The 27262-nt window shown below is 45.0% G+C and overlaps 1 protein-coding gene and 1 non-coding gene across 2 annotated transcripts in view; both read left to right on the top strand.

Moving 5' to 3' along the window:
* Window positions 1-27262, top strand: part of LOC126091924 (protein expanded) — a 529897-nt gene that overhangs the window by 191742 nt on the left and 310893 nt on the right. The gene's annotated exons all lie outside the window — the stretch shown is intronic.
* Trnat-agu (transfer RNA threonine (anticodon AGU)) lies at window positions 26888-26961 on the top strand. The gene has a single exon. It is a non-coding gene; the product is annotated as a tRNA-Thr (tRNA).

The raw sequence follows: 27262 nt of genomic DNA, 5'->3' as shown, positions 1-27262 counted from the left end.
GCGGTTACAACGTGGGTGCGTAATTTTGAAGAAACAGGATCTGCCTTGAAAAAGAAACCTCCAGGTGGCATTCCAACGGTACGTACCTCAGAGAACATTGCAGCTGCTAGAGCTGCAATCGAGAGAAGTCCTCGCCGTTCCGTTCGACAGCATGCATCTTCGCTAGGGATTAAGCGACGAAGCTTACAAAGAATACTGCACGAATTAGACTTCCATCCCTATAAGTTGCAGATTGTGCAACACTTACATGAACGAGACCCAGCGTCACGTATGGAGTTTAGTAGCCAGACATTGGCTAAAATCAACGAGGACGCGAATTTCCTTGGTAACTTATGGATATCAGACGAAGCCCATTTCCACCTGAACGGATTCGTGAACAAACAGAATTTTCATTATTGGGCACAGGACAAGCCTTGTGAGTTTCACCAGCGATCACTACATAGCGCCAAGGTCACAATATGGTGTGCTGTATCATGTCTTGGTGTTATCGGCCCTTATTTTTTTGAACGTGAAGATGGTAGTGCAGCGACGGTAACATCATCTCGATATGTTGAAATGATTCAAACATTCTTTACACCTAGACTCTACGAGCTTAATCTTAACGTCGAAAACATGTGGTTTCAGCAGGATGGAGCCACGTCACACACTGCTCGACAATCGATGGCAGCAGTTCGTCAATTGTTTGGAAGGCGCATTATTTCACGTAACGGTGACATTGCATGGCCTGCGAGATCCCCTGATCTTAGTGTGTGCGACTTCTTCCTGTGGGAATATCTTAAAGGCAAGGTGTACCGTACACGTCCTGCAACAATCCATGAACTGAAGGAGAACATTGAAAACGAAATCACTGCCATTCCCCAAGATTTGCTACACCGCGCATTCCAGAGTTTTCATAACAGGCTGTTAGAGTGTGAACGCCGAATGGGAGCACATCTTTCCGATGTCATCTTTAAAAAGTAAAGAGACGCTTTTGGGCATTATTATTGTAAAGACATACTGAATAATGGCATACTGAATACATTCACTTTCGTTAATAAATTACTAGTTTTATGAATTTATTCATGGAAATGACGTTATTTCGAAATTTCCCGTTTCCCTGCGCCACTCTGTACCATAGGAATCAAGGGAGAGGGCGTTGTTCGGTGGCCGGTATCCTCTTTCTACAACACAACTGTGCACATGTATCAACATAGTTCTTTATTTTACGTCAACAGATGGCTGCCACTTAACTCTAAAGAGTCCATATGTTGTGGTACATGCTCTTCAATATTAGTCCATAAGAGCCTCACTGCTGGTGAGGTACAAGTCCCGCAATGCGATGAATGACAGGCGCCAAACTGGAGTGCGAGTTGTTGCGTCAGAGACTGCGCTAGTGACTGGGACTGAGATACTGATTGAGCCATCCAGTGAGCGGCGGCGATCTCATACTTGCGGTCGAGAGGGCGTTGGCGGCGCGTTGCTTGCGAGTCTGTCTTTGGCCTCTCTCCTGATAGGCGCACTTGATCCAGAGCTTATTATAGATCTTCTTGCCACCTCTATGTGTATCGTTGTGCTGGTGACAGTTTACACCAGTACAATCAGCATGAGTACTAAGGGGGATCCTTAAATTTCAGCTGCACGATAAATCGCACAAATTTGAAGATGCCAATTCAAATATATACCTAGGGATTACAATTATGGCCGGCCGGGGTGGCCGAGCGGTTCTAGGCGCTACAGTCTGGAACTGTTCGACCGCTACAGTCGCAGGTTCGAATCCTGCCTTGGGCATTGATGTGTGTGATGTCATTAGGTTAGTTAGGTTTAAGTTGTTCTAAGTTCTAGGGGACTGATGACCTCAGAAGTTAAGTCCCATAGTGCTCAGAGCCATTTTGAACCTGCCTCGGGCATGGATGTGTGTGATGTCCTTAGGTTAGTTAGGTTTCAGTAATTCTAAGTTCTAGGGGACTGATGACCTCAGAAGTTAAGTCCCATGGTGTTCAGAGCCATTTGAACCATTTGATCATAATTACGAGTAACGATTGCACAGAAAATGTTGCGGGACAGGGGAATGAAAGACTGTGTTTTATTGGCAGAACACTTAGAAGATGCAACAAATAAAGTAAAGAGACTGCCTACATTACACTTATCAGTCCTCTTCTTGAGTATAACCGAGCGAGGTGGTGCAGTAGTTAGCATACTGGAGTCGCATGTGGGAGGATGACGGTTCAAATCTGCATCCAGTCACCTTGATTTATGTTTTCCATCATTTCCGTGAATCGCTTCAGGCAAATGCATGGACAGTTCCTTTGAAAGGGTACAGCCGATTTCCTTCCCCATCCTCCCCTAATCCGAACTTGTGCTTCGTCTCGAATGACCTCGCTGTCGATGGGACGTTAACCACTAATCTCCTCCTCCTCTTCTTAATTATTGCTGCACAGTATGATGGAAGACATGTGAAATGTTCAAACAGGGGCAGCTCATTTTGTATTATTGCGAAAAAGCGGAGAGAGTGTCACGGATGTGATACAGGAGTCTGGGTGGTAAGCATTAAAATAAAGGCATTTCTCTTTGCAGCGCGATCTTTTCACGATACTTCAGACACCAGTTTTCTCCTCTGATTGCGAAAATATTTTGTTGATTCCCATTCTACAGCGAAAATTTTTTGTTGACTCTTATTTCACATGGAGAAATGATCATCATAAGAATTTGATAACAGGGCTCACGTGGAAAGTTAAAGTATTCGTTTTTACCACGCACTATTCAAGAGTGAAACGGTAGACAAATAGTCTGAAATTGGTTCTACGGATGCTCTGCCATGGGTTTAAGTGCGGATTGCACAGTAGTTATGTAAATGTACATGTAATTCCTTGTTAATGGTATGAGGAAATGCTTTCTCCAGGCCAGTGTTTAAAACCTTTTCTACTTTTCATAGAGAGAATACCTGTACCGAAGTAGTTACCTTATTTGGGTCGAAAAGCAGAAACTGCACAGTCTTGCAAATAAATCAATAAACTCTACAGGATATAGCCATAAAGTTTTAAAAGTTTAATGAGTAACTTTCATCACGATATAGGATAGGAATAAAAACGTTTGCACTAATAGGCACGGCTGGTCCCGGCGGAGGTTCGAGTCCTCCCTCGGGCATGGGTGTGTGTGTTTGTCCTCAGGATAATTTAGGTTAAGTAGTGAGTCAGCTTAGGGACTGATGACCTTAGCAGTTAAGCCCCATAAGATTTCACACACACACACATTAATAGGCATCAGAGCTGAGAAGTATTCCATCACTTAGATGACATGATGTCAGATGTAAAGAAGGGAGACGGAAGTGCATGTATCTGTAATATCTTCAGTATCTTTGGAAGGCCATCTTCCACAATTGCTGTTATATGGCAATTATTACATGGTTTTTGCATCTGAAGTAAGATAGTTTTACAGCACGTTTCGCTTTTGTTTACAAAGCATCATTGGTGAGGTCTGTAAATATACACTCCTGGAAATTGAAATAAGAACACCGTGAATTCATTGTCCCAGGAAGGGGAAACTTTATTGACACATTCCTGGGGTCAGATACATCACATGATCACACTGACAGAACCACAGGCACATAGACACATGCAACAGAGCATGCACAATGTCGGCACTAGTACAGTGTTTATCCACCTTTCGCAGCAATGCAGGCTGCTATTCTCCCATGGAGACGATCGTAGAGATGCTGGATGTAGTCCTGTGGAACGGCTTGCCATGCCATTTCCACCTGGCGTCTCAGTTGGACCAGCGTTCGTGCTGGACGTGCAGACCGCGTGAGACGACGCTTCATCCAGTCCCAAACATGCTCAATGGGGGACAGATCCGGAGATCTTGCTGGCCAGGGTAGTTGACTTACACCTTCTAGAGCACGTTGGGTGGCACGGGATACATGCGGACGTGCATTGTCCTGTTGGAACAGCAAGTTCCCTTGCCGGTCTAGGAATGGTAGAACGATGGGTTCGATGACGGTTTGGATGTACCGTGCACTATTCAGTGTCCCCTCGACGATCACCAGTGGTGTACGGCCAGTGTAGGAGATCGCTCCCCACACCATGATGCCGGGTGTTGGCCCTGTGTGCCTCGGTCGTATGCAGTCCTGATTGTGGCGCTCACCTGCACGGCGCCAAACACGCATACGACCATCATTGGCACCAAGGCAGAAGCGACTCTCATCGCTGAAGACGACACGTCTCCATTCGTCCCTCCATTCACGCCTGTCGCGACACCACTGGAGGCGGGCTGCACGATGTTGGGGCGTGAGCGGAAGACGGCCTAACGGTGTGCGGGACCGTAGCCCAGCTTCATGGAGACGGTTGCGAATGGTCCTCGCCGATACCCCAGGAGCAACAGTGTCCCTAATTTGCTGGGAAGTGGCGGTGCGGTCCCCTACGGCACTGCGTAGGATCCTACGGTCTTGGCGTGCATCCGTGCGTCGCTGCGGTCCGGTCCCAGGTCGACGGGCACGTGCACCTTCCGCCGACCACTGGCGACAACATCGATGTACTGTGGAGACCTCACGCCCCACGTGTTGAGCAATTCGGCGGTACGTCCACCCGGCCTCCCGCATGCCCACTATACGCCCTCGCTCAAAGTCCGTCAACTGCACATACGGTTCACGTCCACGCTGTCGCGGCATGCTACCAGTGTTAAAGACTGCGATGGAGCTCCGTATGCCACGGCAAACTGGCTGACACTGACGGCGGCGGTGCACAAATGCTGCGCAGCTAGCGCCATTCGACGGCCAACACCGCGGTTCCTGGTGTGTCCGCTGTGCCGTGCGTGTGATCATTGCTTGTACAGCCCTCTCGCAGTGTCCGGAGCAAGTATGGTGGGTCTGACACACCGGTGTCAATGTGTTCTTTTTTCCATTTCCAGGAGTGTAGTTTACATGATACATTTCTACGTTTTACTATTTATAGATTAAAAACATCCTTATGATTTTGGGATATATTTTACGTATAGTGTTTACTATTCCTTGTTTCAGCGATCGAAGGCGACAAGTTTTTCCCTCGTTGTAAGACGAAAAATCATGAATAGTACAAGTGCAACCAAGTTTTTGTTAGGTCGTTTCCTAGTCTGTCTTTTTGATACAAATTCTGCGACTGATTTTGAACTAACTTCCTGATGATCTAGAGATCCAGAATTGTAAAAGTAGCTCAGAACTGGATCACAGTGCAATATTAACTCGCTTTTTCCACCTAGCTCCCATACGGCTGGGGGTGGAAAGGGTTGGTAACGCAGAAATCTCGGCTGCATTGCAGGACAGTCGTGTTTCGCGGGTGGTATAGCAATGTGTTCCTGGTGGGATGGTAGCGGACGTGCACGAAATAAAACAAAAAGCATTTTGCATCGAGGCGGTCCCTCCAGTTCCATGTTGATGGAGGGTAGTTTGTTTACCAGTGTCATTTCTCAATGAGCCAGAGACTTGAAACCTCCAACATAGCCTAGAATTAGACGATACAGCAATTGTAACTGGATTTCTAGTGTGGAAAGTGGCGGAGGATACTTTGTGTACCACTGCCATATACTCCTTTTCCTGTTCCAGTCGTGAACGTTTCGCGGTGAGAATAACTGCTGGTGAGCCACCGTGTGGGCTCGAATCTCTCTAGTTTTTACCTTCACGGTCATTTCGTGAGATATGCGTAGGAGGAAGCAAAATATTGGTCAAATCAAATGAAGAGAAACTGAAATAAACCTGAAATTTACCGCTTCTCTCTGTTGTAATCTCATCAAAATGTTTGAAATCTAGTGAAAAATTTCACTCAAAAGATTAAAAAGCAGGCAATAATTATTTAATAAAAATGAATTTTTAATATGCTACGTTTTTAAATCGGAGTAAAAAGTATGAAATAATCCCCACACAAGTTCCTAACTCTATACAGATAACCTTGAAAATTTATGACTGTTAATTTTTAATAGGTATGAAAAAATTTGTAAGATTTAAAACTAAAAGCACGGGTCGCATGCAGCACATAATTGATGAATGAATTGTTCACCTGCTTACTGTTATCTGTTGCATGCACCCCACGTTTTTCGTTTTAAATCTTACAAATATGTTCATAGCTATTAACATTGGCTTCCGCGACCATTGTCACAGTCAGTAAATTTTTTTCTGGATTTGTCACCGTATTGTCAATATGTAACACTACCGACGTTTCGGTCACTGTTGCAAGTGACCTTCTTCAGGGAGTTTTTATCAGTAGGTCATTTGTAGCAGTGATCGAAACGTCAATAGTTTTACATATTGACAATGCAGTCACAAACCCAGAAAAATTTTATTGACTATGTTCATAGCTGTTAAAAATTCACAGTCACAAATTTTCAGCGCTATCTGTATGGGGTCAGCAATCCGTAAGCCGTTAGGAAAACATATTTTATGTTGGCGAAGAGTTCTCGGGCTTCCAGCTAGGCCAGAAGATGATGAGTATGTCACTCGTCGAAACGTCGCAGTTTGAAGACACCGCCACCCGGCTGGAAGCCCGAGAACTCTTCGCCAGCTGTATACGCCGGGAAAGCATACATTCACATATTTTATGTTTTTAGTCCGATTTAAAAACGTTGTATAACGGAATAAAAACACATTTTAATTTAAATCGTTATTTCGTCTTTAACGAAGAATTTCCTTTCCAGCTGCATAATAAAAGTTCTGGCTCGGTCAGCAGCTGCCGCTGGTACAAATTTTGATTCCACCTACATCATTATCGTAGATGAGCCGAATCGGTTGGCCGTGTCTGAGGTCTTCCCTTTGTTTGGTAAGAAATAGTGGCTTGTTGATGTGGCATATCTTGCCAGTAGAGTGAAATGTAATTTGCAGCAGCTCTGTTTGAGTATCTAATTCTGTACTACACTTTACGTAACATGACGTACAACGTACAGTACACCTGCAAGTAGTAATACTCACCTTCTTGATTCAGCACAGAGGGTAATATCCTTCCATACCTCGGCCATTTTCGAATTTTTTTTTTTTTGTACTGTGCATCACTTGTGTCATACAAAAAATATATCCTTCCCGCGGGTGTACAGGTATCCCCGCAGAGCGGCAAATGCGCTCTTTGAGCGGCAGACCAGATACCGCGAGATAGCCAGCACTTCAAAGGCGCCGCTTGGTCTCTCGCCGTACCGCAAGCTGTCTGGCCGAGCCTTTGTTAGAAGCCTGACGATGGAAGCATGCTGCCGGCGAGCATCTACTTAGTTCATATCGTCAGTAAAAATTGTCTCAAGTAAAATGTTTGTGCAGTCGTATCTATATTTTCCCTAAGTTATTCTGCAAAGCAGCGCAAATAATCCAAGCACTCATCTGATGAGGGACGCACAGTGTTTCGATGCTTGGAGACCCCATAAACGACGAGGAGTACCTGTCAAGTATATCTATGCGGATGAATCAGATCGTGTTTGCCAACAAATCTGTGCGGGCGAAAGCGACTGTACAACCCACTGGATAGGAATCGAAATACAATGATCTGTGCTAGAAGCTGATCAGGAGGAAGATTAGTTTACGTTCCGATGTACTGCAGGAACACACTAAACAATACTGGTCCTACGATTTGTCTTAGAAGATAGTTCGAAGAAATGAGAATCACATGTACACTAGCGTTTGTCGAGTTAGAAAAACTTTTCACTATGTTGACTTGAATGTAATATTTGAAATTCAGAAGGTAACGGGATAAAATACAGATGCCGAAAGGTTATATTCAAGTTAAAAAGAGTCAGACGATATGAAAAGGAAACAATAGATGAAGAGAGAGAGAGAAAGAAAGAGAGACGATTGTAGCATGTCGCCCACATTGTTCATTGTGAACATAGAGTTAGCAAAGAAGGAAACCAAGGAGTAATTTCGAAATGGAAGTAAAGTTCAGGGAGAAGGAAAAAAAATTGGGGTTTCTCGTTGACACTATAGTTCTGTCAGTGACGTAAAAGAACTTGGACGTGCAGTTGAATGGAATGGACAGTACATTGAAAGGAGGATATAGGATGAACATTTACAAAAGCAAAACAAGGATAATGGGAGGTAGTCCAATTAAATTAGGCGATGCTAAGGGACTTAGATTACGAAATGAAACAGTGAAGATTATAGACACATTTTACTATTTGGATAGGTAAATAGCTAACAATGATCGAACTAAAGATGTAAGTTGTAGACTGGCATTAGCCTGAAAAGTATTTCTGAAAAACAGGACTTTGTTAACATCATATATAAATCGAAGTGACGGAAAGCTTTTTCTGAATGCGTTTATGTGATTCTGTACACACTCTAAAGCTGCAAGTACAGCTGTGGTTGCTGCGAAGACACTAAAAGTCCCACTGGGAAGTGAGAACATTTCTTTGTCCTCAGAGCTCTCCAATGAGATCAACACATTCCAACGAGTTAGAACCGAACTTTCTTATGATCTTAGAGCAGATATTTGTTTGCTAACGTAACCATGTACAGTGCTTCCTTGCAAAATATGGACTGTAAAAGAAATGTGTTAACGGGTGATACAGGCGGAGCAGTCAAACGAAAACCAAACACCCGCATAAAAGGACCATGGACTGGTTCCATTCAAAAGTAGTCACCAAACGCCTAAAGACATTTATCCCACTGGGAGACGACATTGTAAGTGTACTGTCATATCGCTGGCTTAGTTGTGGAGTATCTTTTTGGGCAGCCGCGTCTAGAGAGTCGATCGCGGGACACGCAACTGATATGTTGTGTAGTGTGTAGCTCTGCATGTAAGAAGCATTGTTAGTATTCAGGTTGAAGTGTTGCTACAAGTGCTATTACAGTAAAGTGATTAAATATGGCAGTAACTCAGAGGAACTGATGTGAATCAGTAGAAACTAGTTACCACAAAAGAGTGCAGTCAAGTGCCAGTGTCTTGTAGCGAGCGTGAGGACGTGCGTTCGGTCGTCGCGTTTCCGCATTATTAACAATCAGCCGCGCCGCGACGGAAACGCGACCGCTCGTACAAGTGAGAACTAAGAAACTGAAAAATTAACTTTACGAACAGTGTTATATGGTTACTAGTGTCAAGGAGGACTATTACCAGATATCTGTATGTGTGACGAGCTTAAGAACTTTCGTTCGATCATTCGGCTTCCACATCATCAACAATCACCGCGCGTCTCGTCGGTTACGCGTATGCTCGTCTTGAGTGATTTTTTGTGGACAGATAATCATCAAGATTGTTAATTAGGATAAACATTTATGAATTAGAATGCAAACAGTGCAACCTGCGATTGCCTTTAATCTGCCCGCATCTCGTGGTCGTGCGATAGCGTTCTCGCTTCCCACGCCCGGGTTCCCGGGTTCGATTCCCGGCGGGGTCAGGGATTTTCTCTGCCTCGTGATGGCTGGGTGTTGTGTGCTTTCCTTAGGTTAGTTAGGTTTAAGTAGTTCTAGGGGACTAATGACCATAGATGTTCAATCCCATAGTGCTCAGAGCCATTTGAAACATTTTTGAGCCTTTAATCGTCTCAGAATATAGTTGTTCATACTAGACGTAGGAGTGTTGTGCTTGATGTTGAGTGGCTCCCCTAAACCCGCTTGCATATTTCGATAGATAATTTCAGGCAAGCCAACAGCAGTGTGGAGCAGGACAATACGGCAAATAAAGAGAGAGACCAAGGCTTGACCACAACACCCAGGTTCAAACAGATGTACGTTGCAATAGCTGTCGAGGGATAAACACACTTGCACAGGATAGAGTAGAGTGACAACAACAATAATCAGACGGGGTTGTTTGTGTGAGTTTCCTGTTCTGGTTTGACCATTTAGAGCTCTCAGTTCAGTCGGTGTATTCGTACCAGCACTTAACGAGTCCAGAATTATTTTTATAGTTGACTGCGATGTGCCAGTTTGTGGTGATCTTTGTTTTCGATACAATGTGTTAATTTGTCAACATGGCTAATCGTTAAGGGAACAACAACATAGAGGAATTCATTGGACTCTATGAATGGGAACATTGTTTATCGAAATTGAACGGCAGGTAGCACCACAGTCAAGGGAACCGAGACACACCTTACACAAACATGCAAGAAAAAAGTCAGAAACATGCTAGACCAACACGTCTCTTTCAAACGGAGGCGTAGTAACAATTGAAGTTGACGTAGAGAGAATTAGGAGATGCGTTGTTATGATGTTTATAGGTCGGTATAGTTCAAATGGTTCAAATCGCTCTGAGCACTATGGGACTTAACATCTGTGGTCATCAGTCCCCTAGAACTTAGAACTACTTAAACCTAACTAACCTAAGGACATCACACACATCCATGCCCGAGGCAGGATTCGAACCTGCGACCGTAGCAGTCGCGCGGTTCCGGACTGAGCGCCTAGAACCGCGAGACCACCGCGGCCGGCTCGGTATAGTTCATTCCTGTGAAAAGATTTCCGACGTGATTATGGCCGCACGATAGGAAGTAACAGACTTTGAACTCGCAGTGGCGTAGGAGCTAGATGAATGGGACATTTCATTTTGAAAATCGCTGGGGAATTCACTGGTCCGAGATCCACAGTGACAAGAGTGTGCCAAGAATACGAAATTTCAGCCATTACCTCTCATCACCGACAACACGTAGTTTGACAGCCTGCACTAAACGACAGAGAGCAGCTTCGTTTGAGTAGAGTTCAAGAAACACTTCTTGAAATAACCGCAGAAATCTATGTGGTACGTACGACGAACATATCCCTTAGGACAGTGCGGCGAAATTTGACGTTAATATGCTATGGCAGCAGAAGATCGAAGCAATTGCCTCTGCTAATAGCAAGATATCGCCTGCAGCGCCTTTCCTGGGTTTGTGACCATATGAGTTGAACCCTAGAGGATTGGAAAACCGTGGCCTGGTCAGATGAATCCAGGTTTCTATTGCTAAGAGCTGACGGTAGGAGCTGGCGCAGACTCCACGAAGCCATGGAGCTAAGTTGTCAACAAGCTGGCGGTGGCTCCAAAATGGTGTGGGCTGTGTTTACATGGAACAGACTGGGTTCTCTGGTCCAACTGAATCGATGATTGAGTGTAAATGGTTTCGTTCGGCTGCTTGGAGACCATTTACAGCCATTCATGTACTTCAAGTTCCCAAACAACAGTGGAAATTTTATGGGTGTCAACGGGCCACGGTTGGTTTGACCATTCTGGACATTTCAAGCGAGTGATTTGGCCACCGAGATCGGCCGACATTTATGGGGCCTGAGCGAGAGATCAGTTCGTGCACAAAATTATGCACTGGCAAAGCTTTCGCAATTGTGGACGATTAAAGAGGGAGCATGGCTCAATATTTCTGCAGGGGACTTTCAACGAGTTGCTGAGTACACGCCACGTCGTGTTGCTGCACTTCGCCGGGCAAAGGGAGGTCCGACACTAATTAGGAGATATACCATTAATTTTGTCTCCTCCGGTAGGCTGCCATGTGTATGTGGTAGATTTATGCTGGTAAATGTGTGCTGGTAAATCGGTACAGGTGCACAAGCCAGGTAAACTGGAACACGTGTATGCTGGGGAGCGTCATAGCCGTAGCGCCTGATACGAGCGCGGCAGCTCGCGGAGGAAGAGCCGGGCGGATGCGGCCCCCACTGCACCTGCAGCTGCAGCTGCAGACAGCGGCGCGCGTCCTTGCCGCAGCCTTCGAGCCCCCCTCTGTGCACCTGCTTGCGTTCCGCCGCTGCGGCTGCCTTATCTCCCGGCTGGCCGCAAACGACTCTCCACAGGCGACCGCCGCAGCTGCTGTCTCAGTCGGCGCCTCCGTGGCGCGCATTTCGCACGCCTGTTGCTTCTGGGCTGCTTAAAGCCCGTACAGTGTGACAGAACGCGGCCAAGGCGGCGTGCGGCATTCAGCGCCCCATTTGACACACAGATTCCGATTTTCTGCTGTTGGACGGGAAGCGCTGAAGTAAAACAGGTGGATCGAGCTGAATGCCCTCAGTTTTAATCGGAGGGTTTTCACACATTTAGGACACGAAACTGTTGAGAAATTGTAACTGTTATTAAGATTGGGGGCTGAGGGTGAGGTAATATAAGTTTGTGTAATTGTTTGCCCAACGGAATAATCGAATGGCTATCAAAATTTATTTAAGTATATAACCGACATGAGGTGCCTGTGATAAATGTTAACTATAAAATTAATTATTAACTAATAGTGAATTGGGAAGCTGGATTGGGTCCGATAATATCCATACTACTACATAAAGGAAAACGTCTTAGTAAAAATTTTGAGAAGTTCTTGACCGATTTCCTCCAGATTTTTACACGATGCTCTCATAAACATTCGGGCAGACAAAGACTATACACTGAAGAGCCAATGAACCTGGTACACCTGCCTAATATCGTGTAGGACCCCCGCGAACACGCAGAAGTGCCGCAACACGACGTGACGTGGATACGCCTAATGTCTGAAGTAGCGCTGGAGGGAACTGACACCATGAATCCAGTAAGAGTACGAGGGGCTGGAGATCTCTTCTGAACAGCACGTTGCAAGGCAACCCAGATACGCACAATAATGGTCACGTCTGGGGAGTTTGGTGGGCAGCGGAAGTGTTTAAACTCAGGGGAGTGTCTCTGGAGCCACTCTGGAGCAATTTTGGACGTGTGGGGTGTGGCATTGTCCTGCTGGAATTGCCCAAATCCGTCGGAATGCACAATGGACATGAATGGGTGCAGCTGACCAGACAGTGTGCTTACGTACTTGTTGAAATTTCCCCTTTGGAAAATTTATAAATGACTGTGCTGATAAACCTCTTACCTTATTTGATTTTCAAACAGCTGAGCGAAACTGAACGTACTCAGACATTTCTCTCTTTACTTATTCTGATCATCACTAAACTGACACACATTATTTTTTTAGCACGCACACCGTCCATTTCCGGACATATGTTCGTAGTACCTTATTTTCTTCCATTCCCAGTCAGGAATCTGTCTCTGCAGTTTGTTGATTTTGTTTATGTTCACTCTGTATACTGTTTCTTACAACAGTGTACGGATTAGCTGTTAAAACGGACTGGAGAAAGCTAATGCTGTGCATTGTTGTGCAAATACCTGGTTTCGTTTTCTTTCTCACAGTCGTGTTTTAACTCCGACTGCAGAGCATCTAAACCAGCGGTCGTCAAACTGCGGCCCGAATCAATTATTTGCGCGGCGCCCGGCTCTCCGCCGTATTTCACAAGTTGCGTCTGAAAAGTTCGGTGATTGGTCTCAGGAAATAAAGGAAACAAGAGTGACAAACAACTTACCTTTACTGCCCTTTAACATAATCGCAATTAACTACAAACATGCTTCTGACCTCGGTTGTAAAGCTTTTGGAAACTTGTCAGTGAACGCTTCGTCGCGAATCACTCGAAGCACTGAGGTCGCGCGTAACCTCTGCGAGGCGCAAGCCTTTCAGGTCTAGTTGAAGGAGGGGAACAAAAAAACGTCTGCTGGCGCCAAATCTGGGGAATGAGGAGGCTATTGAACAGTCATCTTGCGTTGAGCGAGAAAGTTGAGCACGCAGGCGTTGCGGATATCCCACAACGCTTGAGTCGAGCAATTCTACAAGAAACGTTTGTTGACTGTTTCCAACAGCCTAACAACCTATAGAACGGTATTCTAGATGACGGTGATTACTTTGAAAGCCAGTAAATGTATTTTTGTGTAGCTCTCGTTTCCTTTTCTTCTGAGAACATTCACGGTCCTTGTTCATATAATAATGTGCATCTAGCAACTGCAGGTCCCAAATTCAAAAACGTCAGCTAACGTTAAGAGATGCCGAAGAGCATCGTTTTCCGACTTACAAGGAGAGCTCCTCAGCGTTGGGATCGACATTTTGAAACCAAATATAAGGTGCTCTATGTTAAGATCCCAGGTATCACACGCTGCAGCCAATCATACTGGTTTTTTATAAGAGGTGGAGCCCCTCCACGCCCACACCGGCATGATGGCCAACACAAAAGGTCTACTGCCATCTCTACATAAGGGTTAGTATTCACTAAAGTGAAGTGTCGCAGGATGTGGGTACTGCGATGTTTGCGTACGTCTGGTTAGGATTAACCATTAATACGCGCTCATCTGGAGATAGAGTGGTCGAAATCTGACGAAGGGTAGCGGTTTGAAGGGCAGAGGAAAAAAAGTGCCAAGGCAAGAGCCAAGGGAAAAAAAACCTCTGCGAAAGTTAGGTCGGGCGGCAAGAGCAGTAGCGGTTGTCTTGCTGCCTGCGATAGGTTGTGCAAGGATAGGCTTTGTTAGTAGTGGGTATCATGCATGTCGATACCTTGACGTTGTGCGTTTGTGCTGCTCGGCGGCTGCCGCTGGGTGCTGGTACAGAGTCCTCGTTCAGCGTCCTGCAACCTGCAACAGTTAGGTTTGCTATCGGTCTTGTGTCCGATAGGTCATATACCGGAGACACAGTGTGAGGGAGTGTTGGGAGATTGTTCGTGCGTCTGTGGGCGAGCTCGTCGGTGTCCCTGCTGTGGCCTGTTGGTCGGCTCTGATAGCAGCTGGTAGTTGCCAGTCAGTGTTGCTGATATGCAGGGGCTTACCGACGTTTGTCGCTGTTTGCGTATGTTAGTTTACCATAGGTGGTTATGCCCTAGCTAGCAGTGTCTTTGGTCGCTTGTGTTTCCACCTGTGGTTGTGATCGTAGTTTCCCAGAGTGAGGATGAAAGGATTGTTCGAGTGTCTCGAGTTCCTGCATAGTCGTGTGGCGTGTTTCTTGAATACTTCCTTGAGGGTATCAAGGCGGTATTCATGGTGAAGATCCACGGTGCGTGTGTAGCGTGGAGCATTGCTAATGATTCGTAGCACTTTGTTCTGTATGATCTGCAGGCGGCGCAGTCGTGTGGGAGCTGCATATCCCCAGACGGGAGCTGCGTACGTCATCAAAGGTCTAATCAGTGTCATGTATAAGGACCTCGACACCCTCCTATTCAGTGTGCTTTCCCTGTTGAGCATTGGGTAGAGCTGTTTGAGCCTCGCGTGCGCTCGGTTGGCAACGTATTCGATGTGGTCCCCCCATGTAAGTTTCCGGTCCAGCCAGACACCAAGGTATCTGACTTTCTCTCGGAAACGTATTGGGCGTGTATGTTGTGTTATCGGTTTACAGTGTTGGTGTTTGCGCAGTAGTTTCGGTCTGCGTGTGAACAGAACTGCTTCGCACTTGTCGACGTTTACTTTAATACGCCATCGCTCCAGCCAAGGCTCAGCTGTTCTGAGTGCTGTCTGTATTCGTGAGTTGATGTTCGACGGTTTCCAGTCTTGCGCGAGGATGGCTGTGTCATCCGCGTAGACGGCTAACGTCGTGTTTCGTGTCGCTGGGAAGTCATTAATGTACAGGTTAAACAAGATGGGCCCTAGGATGCTTCCTTGGGGTACTCCAGCTTGGATACTGGTGGGCCATCGTTTCCAAATAACGGACAAGAGAAAATTTTGGAATTTTGCGTGACACTTAATACCGTTAAAGAATATATATTTCGTAAATTGGTTGCATAGTGTAACGGATACGGGAAGGGCATCATGTGCAAAAGGTTGTGAATTCGAATCTCATGAGGTGCATTAATTTTTTTATTTTTATATCTTCATATAATTTTTTTTATTTTGAAACATTAATAGAAATGACTTTGATCATTATTTTTATTCAGTTCACTGGTTTAAATGTAATGTCCTTTTCCTGTTGCATTGTCACATCATTTTCATCACTGTATGAACTTTTTCATTTGTTTTCGTTTTTTCTTTATACCATTCATCTTCCATACTGAATTTTTATGAATGTGAACTTAATTATTTTATCCGTCATAATATTAAGTTATTTGAAAATTATAATCTACCGGTTAAAAAATAAAAGAGGGAGTTGTATACCTCAGATTACGACTTGTATCAAGTTCCCATACATATTTAGCAATCACCGTGTTCGCTAGCCTTCAATAAATTGATATGCTTAATTTTTGTAATATTTATTTGAAACGATTTTTCTTCAAGGAAAGGTATGAGGGTAGGTGGCGGGACAATGTAGTATGATGAAACACTGTTTCAAATAAATGCTTTTTGAGTAGATATTTAATTAGCGATAGTTTGAAAAGAGGGTCAATAAAACAACTTTCCGCCGTAAGCCTTCAACAGCAGAACAAAAAATCTAAAACAATATTGAAACACATGATGATAATGAGTAAAAAGTTATGTGACTAACGTATGTTACTTATTAACAGCAGTACTAACTATCTGGTGTGACATCTCAAAAGCAACAATTCTGACGAGGAAATTTACTATGCGTCGGAAAGTAACGCAGAATACATTACAAAGCATGTTCGATAGCTAGTAGAATTTACAAAAAAAGTTAAGGCAATCATTACTGAAGCTTGCTTTCTGTGTAACAAACTCGTACCCACGTGGCGTCTTCGCATCACAGATGTTCCAGAAAGGCTGGCGAGAACAGAACAGCCATGTCAAAACTTCCACAAATTATCCCAGAACGGCGGCCAAAGGTATCTCTGTTTAACAGCTACTCCAACAACACTTTTAACACTTTTGCAAGATGTGTCAGCTGGTTAGTTAGTTGCAGGTCAGGTTGCCAAGCAAAGAGATCGAGTATAACATAGACTGTGGCACTTCATTTGCTCTCCCTGCGGTGGCACACTGAACTGCTATCCGCCATGTTTTGTGTAGGCGTTCTGCGGTCGACGAATGTTGTATACAAAGTGTTAGTGCGCTATACTCAGAGTTAATATTGTCTCTGGCTACAATTACTTAACGCTAAAAGTAGAAAGTTATTTAAGTTATTTCATAATTACCTTACACCCTATCATGTACCAAGCACTTTTGTTTTGCCTACGCGAAACATTTGCTTCACTCTGGTTGCGGTGTTGCCTCTCTGCGGTATTCTCTCTCCATGCTCGCAATCGCCAGCACATGAATCAAAACCAGAGATACGTAGAGGAACTTTACTTGAATTGCTAGAGCGCATTTATAAATTGTTAAATGAAGTTCAAATTTCGTGTAGTAGGCATGGTAACTGGATCGCAAGTCTTTGCCGATTTTGTGGTCCAGTTACCTTGTTTACATCGTTAGTTCACCAGATGTATAACGTATATGGTATATGAAACGGCTAATAAATTCAAAACACCTCACGCAACTGCTCTTACACTGCATGCAATGCAATGATTGAAAATGGCATGTTGAAACTGCAGTCGCAATTAATAATGTTTTAACACCAAAAGCGAAGTAATTTCATCTGAAAGATTTAGCTTGTTACAGTGCTTTTGAACGTTGTTTGACTGTACTTCTCTTTTGTTACAGGTAAGCTTCCTGCGTGTCTGGAAAACTCAGAGGCGCACCCTACATGGTGTAAAAATACATTGTGAACTAACTGGCAGCCAGCACAGGCCAGGTATGTAAGGATCTTCGCTGTTGTCTTTAGAAATGAATGGGAAGTGCACTTGCATATATTAATACTTGTGACACTGTGGTCAAAAACGAGATGGACTGTTAGAAATAGTTAATTTGAGATTAATCATGCGAAAGAAAAACATGGAAGATCAATGTTAAATATTTCTCATCTCTGCAGTTGTATTCCTATTAACACGGTAAAGAAGCTTTCCAGTGATTTTATCGCTGTAAAATCCAGAAAGATGTCCCGATTTCTTGTTTAAAAAATATTTGTTGTTATTATAAGACACGTTACGTAATCTTTGGAATACATTTGTCTCCATCGTACGAAAACTTCTGCACAGTATGGCTTCAATTAACACTCGATATTTCCCTCTACGTTTTTTTTTTTTTTTTTTTTTTTTTTTTTTTTTTTTTTTTTTTTGCCGCGTTTAACTATGAAACTATTAGGACGGCTGTAACGTAAGCAAAATGTCTTTACCATTCTGCTAGTCGAATAAGTATATTGTGAAATTGTTGAAATCGCATGCATGTTCAGTAAGCAGAGCTTACGACGCGCACAGTACGCGAACGACGTTTTACATTAAATATATCGGCGTGCCAAACATCTCATTTGCTACAGAGAACCAGTGTCTGTGTCATACGCTTTTGAACCATTTAATTACTGTGACAGGTTTCGAGCGTGGCGCACTACCTGAGGTCTACAAAAAGGACACAATTGATAAGCCAACAAAGAGAAACTTGTTGTACACAAGCAATGTTCAGTGGTCCACCCGCTAGGCACCACGCTGCCGAGAATCTCGTGCTGTGAGGTCACGCACTCACAGGGGTAACAACATCGTGACCTGCACCTTCGGAGAGACGTAAATCACCTTCACAATCTACACGATCGAAAGATGAACCGGCGGCCCGCAATCTGCATTCCTCTTTCATACTTCTCTCAACCCTACAGTCCTATCTAACCATCAGAAGATATTCATTTTGTAACCATCTCTTTTCAAGTCGACCTTTTTGTTAATCAGTGAATCCCGATACCAGTACTATTGCTGTCATTTCCTCCAGTGCAAAATATTTGTTTCCTTGGGTACATGTAAACATTTGATGCAGCTTACATTTGAATTATCAAATTTGGGCTCTTGTTGGTGCTATGATTGTGATGTGGCTCTTTCTGTTGGCAAATAGCTCCATGATCAACATTCATTGATCTACTAGGTGACAAACCCGGCATTGCCCGAATATTCATTTTATCAATTTTCTATTAGAAACGAAAACACAAAATGTGTGTGAAATCTTATGGGACTTAACTGCTTAGGTCATCAGTCCCTAAGCTTACACACTACTTAACCTAAATTATTCTAAGGACAAACACACACGCACACCCATGCCCGAGGGAGGACTCGAACCTCCGCCGGGATCAGCCGCACAGTCCATGACTGCAGCGGGTCAGATCGCTCGGCTAATCCCGCGCGGCCAACGAAAACAGAATATGAACTATAACTGTAGTGTAATATCGAAAAAATTTCATTTCCATGTGTTGGTGAAAACGCCTTACGGAACAGTAGTACAAATAAATGTGCATAATGACACATGTATGCAGCTTCTTCGGTGTCTACGAGGCGGTTTTGCAAACGTCTCTATGGCACCGCTTCTTCATAGCTGTATAGACGGCTATAGGTTCTACCTAAAGCCGTTTGCGCTTCGCCGTTGGAAGCCGTCATAGGCGCTGCCAGGTGTCAGGAATTTTCTTAAGTTGACTTGACTGTATGACTGTCTTAGCAGTAAAGAATAAATGTATTAAAATTTTGTGCACGATTGATAGTTTTTTCCCGCATGTCAGTGGGTATGATATCATGCCTTCTGAACTATGTGTGGGACCATGATATAATTTTGAAGGTGCATTTGGTGGCATATGTGGATTCTGTCTGCGAAATTTATTGCGAATAGAGTTAGTAATAAATTTAAACATCATTATACGGAAGTTTTGACGCATCTAATTGTTTATGACGTCACATCTCCTGAACTACGATAGGTAAGTTGTTCTTAACCCCACAGTAAGACATATCTGTACCGAATTTGGTTGAAATAGGTGCAGTGGTTTAGGAGGAGAAGTAGAACGTACATACGTACAGACATTCACACATACTTCCGTTTTAATAATATGTATGGGTGCACTAACTGATCGTTTGATTCACGCGTCTAAGTACAGGATGACAATTGTTGAACTATATGAAAAAACTTAGATGAGTTACAAACTACGGCGTGCACACACTTTATTCAACGTGTAAACGTCACTACAGATATTCGGATTAGTTTATCACATGTCGATATGCTTGCCATTATTGGCGATAATGTGGCGCTGACGAATAGCGAAATTCTGCGTTACCCGCTGAAATGTCGGAACATCGATGCTGTCGATGACCTCCTGAATGGCTGTTTCGAGCTCAGCAATAGTTTTTAGGATATTGCTGTACACCTTGTCTTTAATATAGCTCCACGAAAAGGAGTCGCATATGTTCAAATCCGAAGAATATGGCGCCCATCGAGGCCCATGCCGTTGGCCTCTGTGTACCCCAGAGCCAGAATGCAGCTCCCAGAGTTCACCCCCAGGATATCAGACATTCTCCTGTTTCGATGGGGTCGAGCTCCGTCTTGCATGAACCCCATTTTGTTGAAATCAGGATCAGTTTGAATAATGGGGATGAAATCATCTTCCAAAACCTTCACGTACCTTTCGGTAGTCACCGTGCCATCAAGCAATATCGCACCGATTATTCCGTGACTGGACACTGCACACCACACAATCACCCATTGAGGCTCAAGAGACTTTTCGCGCGCAAAATGCGAATTCTCGGTCCCCCAAATGCGCCAATTTTGCTTATTGACGAACCCACCCAAATGAAAGTGGGCTAAGTCGCTAAACCAAACAAGGCGCGTGCCCAAGTGCACACTAATTCCCAGCATGCCCCGCGGCCAACAGTGCAGTTTGAACGTCCTAACGCAAACCGTTCAGAATTTATGACGATTTATGGCTCTGAGCACTATGGGACTTAACTGCTGTGGTCATCAGTCCCCTAGAACTTAGAACTACTTAAAACTAACTAACCTAAGGACATCGCACACATCCATGCCCGAGGCAGGATTCGAACCTGCGACCGTAGCGGTCACGCGGCTCCAGACTGTAGCGCCTAGAACCGCACGGTCACTCCGGCCGGCTATGACGATTTTATTTCATATACTTCAATAATTTTCGCCCTGTTGGGTGCTTACGATACTGCACGGAACGGAATCTATTTCCTTGCACTCCATTCGTAGGAGAAACTCGGGGACAAGTTATGTGCCGCAACAACAATATAGCTCGCAGTTTGTCTTGTGACTGAAATGGTCGTAATTGAAAGCACCCATTCTATAGTTACCTCCAGACTACAACCTTAGATGTAAGTGCTGAACGGTTCTACGTCACTCATATACTTCTCTGTCCTAGCATTTATTTTTTCTTATGGGGCTGCTAAATTTTTATGATTTAGCAAATTTATTTTACCTTTGCAATCGGGTTCTATTCCAGTGGCTACAATCGTCAGTTAACCTGTGATAGGGAATTTTTTTGTTTCATTTGTCTCGTGAATCGTATTTGGTGTGTTGTCGTATTTTAACTGTTTATACAGGGTGGTCCATTGATAGTGACCGGGCCAAATATCTCACGCTTTCTATTTAGCGACGAAGCGTCATTCACCAACAGCGGTACCGTAAACCGGCATAATATGCACTATTGGTCAACGGAAAATCCACGATGGCTGCGACAAGTGGAACATCAGCGACCTTGGCGGGTTAATGTATGGTGCGGCATCATGGGAGGAAGGATAATTGGCCCCCATTTTATCGATGGCAATCTACATGGTGCGATGTATGCTGATTTGCTACGTAATGTTCTACCGATGTTACTACAAGATGTTTCACTGCATGACAGAATGGCGATGTACTTCCAACATGATGGATGTCCTGCACATAGCTCGCGTGCGGTTGAAGCGGTATTGAATAGCATGTTTCATGACAGGTGGATCCGTTCACCGGATTTCTTTGTGTGGGGAAAGTTGAAGGATATTTGCTGTCGTGATCCACCGACAACGCCTGATAACATGCGTCAGCGCATTGTCAATGCATGTGCGAACATTACGGAAGGAGAACTACTCGCTGTTGAAAGGAATGTCGTTACACGTATTGCCAAATGCACCGAGGTGGCGGACATCATTTTGAGCATTTATTGCATTAATGTGGTATTTACAGGTAATCACGCTGTAACAGCATGCGTTCTCAGAATTGGTAAGTTCACAAAGGTACATGTATCACATTGGAACAACCGAAATAAAATGTTCAAACGTATCTACGTTCTGTATTTTAATTTACAAAACCTATCTGTTACCAACTGTCCGTCTAAAATTGTGAGCCATATGTTTGTGACTTATACAGCACCACCTATCACAAAGCGAAAACAGTGGTCCAACTAAAACATTCATATTTCTTTACGTACTACACGAATATGTAACAAAAAAATGGGGGTTCCTATTTAAAAAAAAACGGAGTTGATATCCGTTTGACCTATGGCAGCGCCATCTAGCGGGCCAACCATAGCGCCATCTGGTTTCCCCCTTCAAGCTAGACAAGTTTCGTTCTTTGTAGTTTCTTCTTTTGAAGCTTATTTCATGAGATATTTGGCCCGGTCACGAACAATGGACCACCCTATATATCGTGTTATCTGGGGCGGAGATTGAGGGACAGCCCAGCATTTTCCTACTCCTCGAGCGTGGATAACGACGTAAAAACCACAGTGAAGGTGTCCGATGTACCAGAGCAACGGCCGTTAACCCACTCCGCGGATTCGCTGCGGGTCTATCTCAACCTCCCCACCCCTCCCCCTCCTTCTCACTGGCCAGCCCGCTGCGCGTTACGCTATACGAGCTGGTCTTCTGCGCCAGGCGCGTATGTTGAAACAAATGAAGCAACAGAGGTTTGTCAACCTCGTCGTACTGGCAGCACGTAAGGGCAGGCCGACACCCCATGGAAGGAGCGTCGCCAGCCGTAAGGAAGTCTCGTCCCATACCGGGCGTGGCATTGAAGACACAGTCCGGGCATTGGAAGGCTGTACGTGGCGGCAGCTTGCGAGCTGCACGCTTCGCCGCCGTGACAGCAAGGCTGAGCCGCCGTCCTTCACCCGCATACCATACACACACACCCACACACACACACACACACACACACCTATCACCTCCTCTCACACTCTTTCTGGGTCCTCCTGGCCACACCGACCAGCGGAAAACTAATATACACCGAGATAACATGGGACACCTCCTAATATCGGGTCGGACCTCCTACTGCCCTGCGTAGTGCAACAACTCAACATGGTATAGACTCAACAAGTCGTTGCAGGTCACGCGCAGAAACAATAAGCCATGCTGACTCTACAGCCGTCCATAGCTGCGAAAGTGGAGGATTTTGTGCACGAACTCACCTCTCGATTATGTCCCATAAATGTTCGATGGGATTCATGGGTGGCCGAATCATTTCTTCCAACTGTTCAGATGTCCTCAAAAATGTTCAAATGTGTGTGCTAAGGTCATCAGTCCCTAAGCTTACACACTACTTAACCCAAATTATCCTAAGGACAAACCCACACACCCATGCTCGAGGGAGGACTCGAACCTCCGCTGGGACCAGCTGCACAGTCCATGACTGCAGCGCCTTAGACCGCTCGTGTCCTCACATACCACATCTTCATCCATAAAAATTCAGTCGTTGTTTGGGAACAGTAAGTCCATGAATGGCTGTAAATAGTCTCCAAGTAGCCGAACATAACCATTTCCAGCAGTCAATGATCGACACAGTTGGCCGGAGAACCCAGTCCATTCCATGTAAACACAGCCCACTTTATTATGGAAACACCAATAGCTTTCACTGTGCCTTCTTTACAACTTGGCTCCATGGTATCGTAGAGTCGGCGCCACGCTCGAACCCTACCATCAGCTCTTACCAACTGAGATTTGGGCACATTTGCCTGCCGTTGTGCCCGAGCGATTCTAGGCGCTACGGCCTGGAACCGCGCGACCGCTACGTCGCAGGTTCGAATCCTGCCTCGAGCATGGATGTGTGTGGTGTCCTTAGGTTGGTTAGGTTTAAGTAGTTCTAAGTTCTAGGGGACCGTTGGCCTCAGATGTTAAGTCCCATAGTGCTCCGAGCCATTTGAACCATTTCGGGCACATTCGACTAGACCACGATTTTCCAACCGATATAGTCACGAATCCAAGAGAGGCGCCGCAGACGATATCGTGCTGTTAGCAAGCGAACTTGTCATAGCCATTAACGCCAAATTTCGCCGCCTCTCCTAAGTGATACGTTCGTCGTACGTCTCACATTGATTTCTGCGGTTATTTCACACAGTGCTAGTTGTCTGATATCACTGACAACTCTACTGTGATTCTCGGAATATTGAATGCGTCTCCAACTACCATTACCCGTTGAAAGTCTGTTAATTCTCGTAGTGCGGCCATAATCACGTCGGATACAGTTTCATATGAATCACCAGAGTACAAATAACAGGTCCGCCAATGCGCTGCCCTTTTATACCTTGTGTATGCGATACTATAGCCTTCTGTATACAGGATGTTACAAAAAGGTACGGCCAAACTTTCAGGAAACATTCCTCACACACAAAGAAAGAAAATGTGTTATGTGGACATGTGTCCGGAAACGCTTACTTTCCATGTTAGAGCTCATTTTAATACTTCTCTTCAAATCACATTAATGTTGGAATGGAAATACACAGCAACAGAACGTACCAGCGTGACTTCAAACACTTTGTTACAGGAAATGTTCAAAATGTCCTCTGTTAGCGAGGATACACGCATCCACCCTCCGTCGCATGGAATCCTTGATGCGATGATGCAGCCCTGGAGAATGGCGTATTGTATCACAGCCGTCCACAATACGAGCACGAAGAGTCTCTACATTTGGTACCGGGGTTGCGTAGACAAGAGCTTTCAAATGCCCCCGTAAATGAAAGTCAAGAGGGTTGAGGTCAGGAGAGCGTGGAGGCCACGGAATTGGTCCGCCTCTACCTATCCATCGGTCACCGAATCTTTTGTTGAGAAGCGTACGAACACTTCGACTGAAATGTGCAGAAGCTCCATCGTGGATGAACCACATGTTGTGTCGTACTTGTAAAGGCACATGTGTTCTAGCAGCACAGGTAGAGTATCCCGAATGAAATCATGGCGGTGAACCGAGGAAGTACAGTACAAACTGAAGAAACTAAAATGAGTTCTAACATGGAAATTAAGCGTTTCCGGACACACGTCCACATAACGTCTTTTCTTTATTTGTGTGTGAGGAATGTTTCCTGAAAGTTTGGCCGTACCTTTTTGTAACACCCTGTATATGCACATCTCCATCCTATGGCTTTTGTCGCATCAATGTACAGTGTGTCCTGGGTGTGTCCGAATTTTACAGACGATACAGCATCCTAAACTACAGTGCCACAATAGGATAATGTTCACAGCGCAGCGCGTTTGTTTAGGGAACCTTTGTGGTCGCGTAATGTCAAAGCCCATCGTTCCAGCCTTTGACAACTACACGTTGCATACTTGATGTGATTACCGCGGCCGTGGCTGGTCGATGAGTTGCGACACGGCATCGAGAAGGAGCGATAGAGCGCTGCTGAGAGTCCCTGCGTACACGTGGACACTGCTTTGACAAACGTGAAATTGAAGATGCGGTCAAAGACCGTGACGTTTCAGAGTAATATGAGAGACGTTCAGTAATGCAACAATTTTTTTTCTAGGCCTGTTTCGGTTGATAAAATGCGGAAGTTCTTATGGGACATCCTGAAATATTTCCGCTTTAGCCCCTACAGTTTCACGAAGTTCCGATAGGTGGCGCCGCTGTATGTAGCCTCCAAAATGGCGTCTGTAATGGAAGTGCGTTCCAAGCAGATACATGCCATTGGGTTTCTTTTGGCGGAAAGCAGACCATCACAGATATTCATAGGCGTTTGCAGAATGACTATAGAGATCTGGCGGTGAACAAAAGCACGGTGAGTCGTTGGGAGAGGCGTCTGTCATGGCCGCAACAAGTGTTATGTTGACGACGAAGGAATCGTCGCCAATGTGAATGATGGTGGCCAATGCTAAATAGAAACATACAAATCTCTTCTTTGCATATACAGCAGGTTTGTCAGTGAAGTCGAAAAGGAGCTGGCTGCATAGTCTGGGTCTGCAACGACTAAAATAATTAGAAGTCGTTGGTAAAAAATAATACTTTGTACTTAACTGGTGGTACAGGAGTCTTCATAGTCAGGAGGAATATAATTACAAACCGGGAGCTATAGAGGCATCACATAGGTCATATTTTAACTAAGCGCCTTGTTAGAGGTTGCTTCCTACGACTCGCGGGTCCAGCGATACTGGTACGGACCGCGGTCGATAACTGCAACCCCTAACAAGTGTGGTATCGAACCTTGATACCACAACAAGGTCGCGCAGACCTGTCCCATCTCCCGCGTGCTGGCCGTTCGCACACGGCAGTGACTCGTGCAGCGTTGGAACGTGCGGACACTCTCATTCGAGACGCTCGACGGACCAGAATCGAACACCTCGCTGCACAGTTGGACGTCTCTGTCTCGACACATTCGTCCACCAGCCGGGGTACTCAAAGGTGTGTACCCAATGGGTTCCTCGCCGCCTAACAAACACAATCATCATTTGTTGCAGGTCGTGGTTGACGTTTCACATGTGGCTGAACACTTCCTGTTTCCTTAAATAACGTAACTATTCGGTGAACGGTCCGGACACTTGGATGATGTCGTCCAGGATACCGAGCTGCATACATAGCACACGCCCGTTGGGCATTTTGAACACAATAGCCGTACATCAACACGATATCGACCTTTTCGGCAATTGGTAAACAGTCCATTTTAACATGGGTAATGTATCACGAAGCAAATACCGTCCGCACTGGCGGAACGTTACGTGATACCACGTTCTTATACGTTCGTGACTATTACAGCGCCATCTATCACAAAGCGAAAAAAGTGGTCCAACTAAAACATTCATATTTCTTTACGTACTATGGGGGTTCCTATTTAAAAAAACGCTGTTGATATCCGTTTGGCCTATGGCAGCGCCATCTAGCGGGCCAACCATAGCGCCGTCTGGTTTCCCCCTTCAAGCTAGACGAGTTTCGTTCTTTGTAGTTTTATCGTTTGATGCTTATTTCGTGAGATATTTGGCCTGGTCACTACCAATGGACCACCCTGTATACTCACTAGCGTTACCAAACAATCGAAGAAAATTATCGATAGTGAATATTTATAATTATGTGTAGTGTCTGTTCACACAATTGATTCGCTTCGATGGGCAATGAATCGACAACCTGAAGTGCGCAAGCAGAATATCGTTCGACCTCCGGCGGGAATCTAAATATTAGCGAGTATGGACATGGACGGGGTGTGCGGATAGGTGGTGCTAGTGGGAATGTGGGTCGGCCGGGGAGCGTACGTTTGCGATAAACGCAGTGGCCGGATGGCGCAGTGGTTAACGCTACTGGCTAGTAAGCAGGAGGTCCTGGGTTCGAGTCCCAGTCTGGCACACATTTTCACTCGTCGCCGACGCTTCCGCATAAAGTACCGATGCAGCTGCCGTCATCATTCAATTTACAAAACAGAGCTTTTTGCTTAACTTCTGCTCGGGATCCTGCTCTCCTCCCGGTCAAACAACAGAGATACAGAGTTAATGCTGCCTCACCTATTGGTAATTGATGTTCGCTAACGATGACTCATGACGTTGGTCATCTTTGGTCGTCTAGTGGTGCCAGCGTTGGTCATCTTTGGTGCTGTGCTTTGGTGCTGTCTTTTGGCATACTCCCCACACACCGAGGTTTTAAGTTCCCTT

Source organism: Schistocerca cancellata, chromosome 7 (assembly GCF_023864275.1).
Source record: "Schistocerca cancellata isolate TAMUIC-IGC-003103 chromosome 7, iqSchCanc2.1, whole genome shotgun sequence".
NCBI classification, from domain to species: Eukaryota; Metazoa; Arthropoda; class Insecta; order Orthoptera; family Acrididae; genus Schistocerca; species Schistocerca cancellata.
Note: the sequence above shows the minus strand (reverse complement) of the source record. Positions and strands in the feature narration are given on the sequence as shown.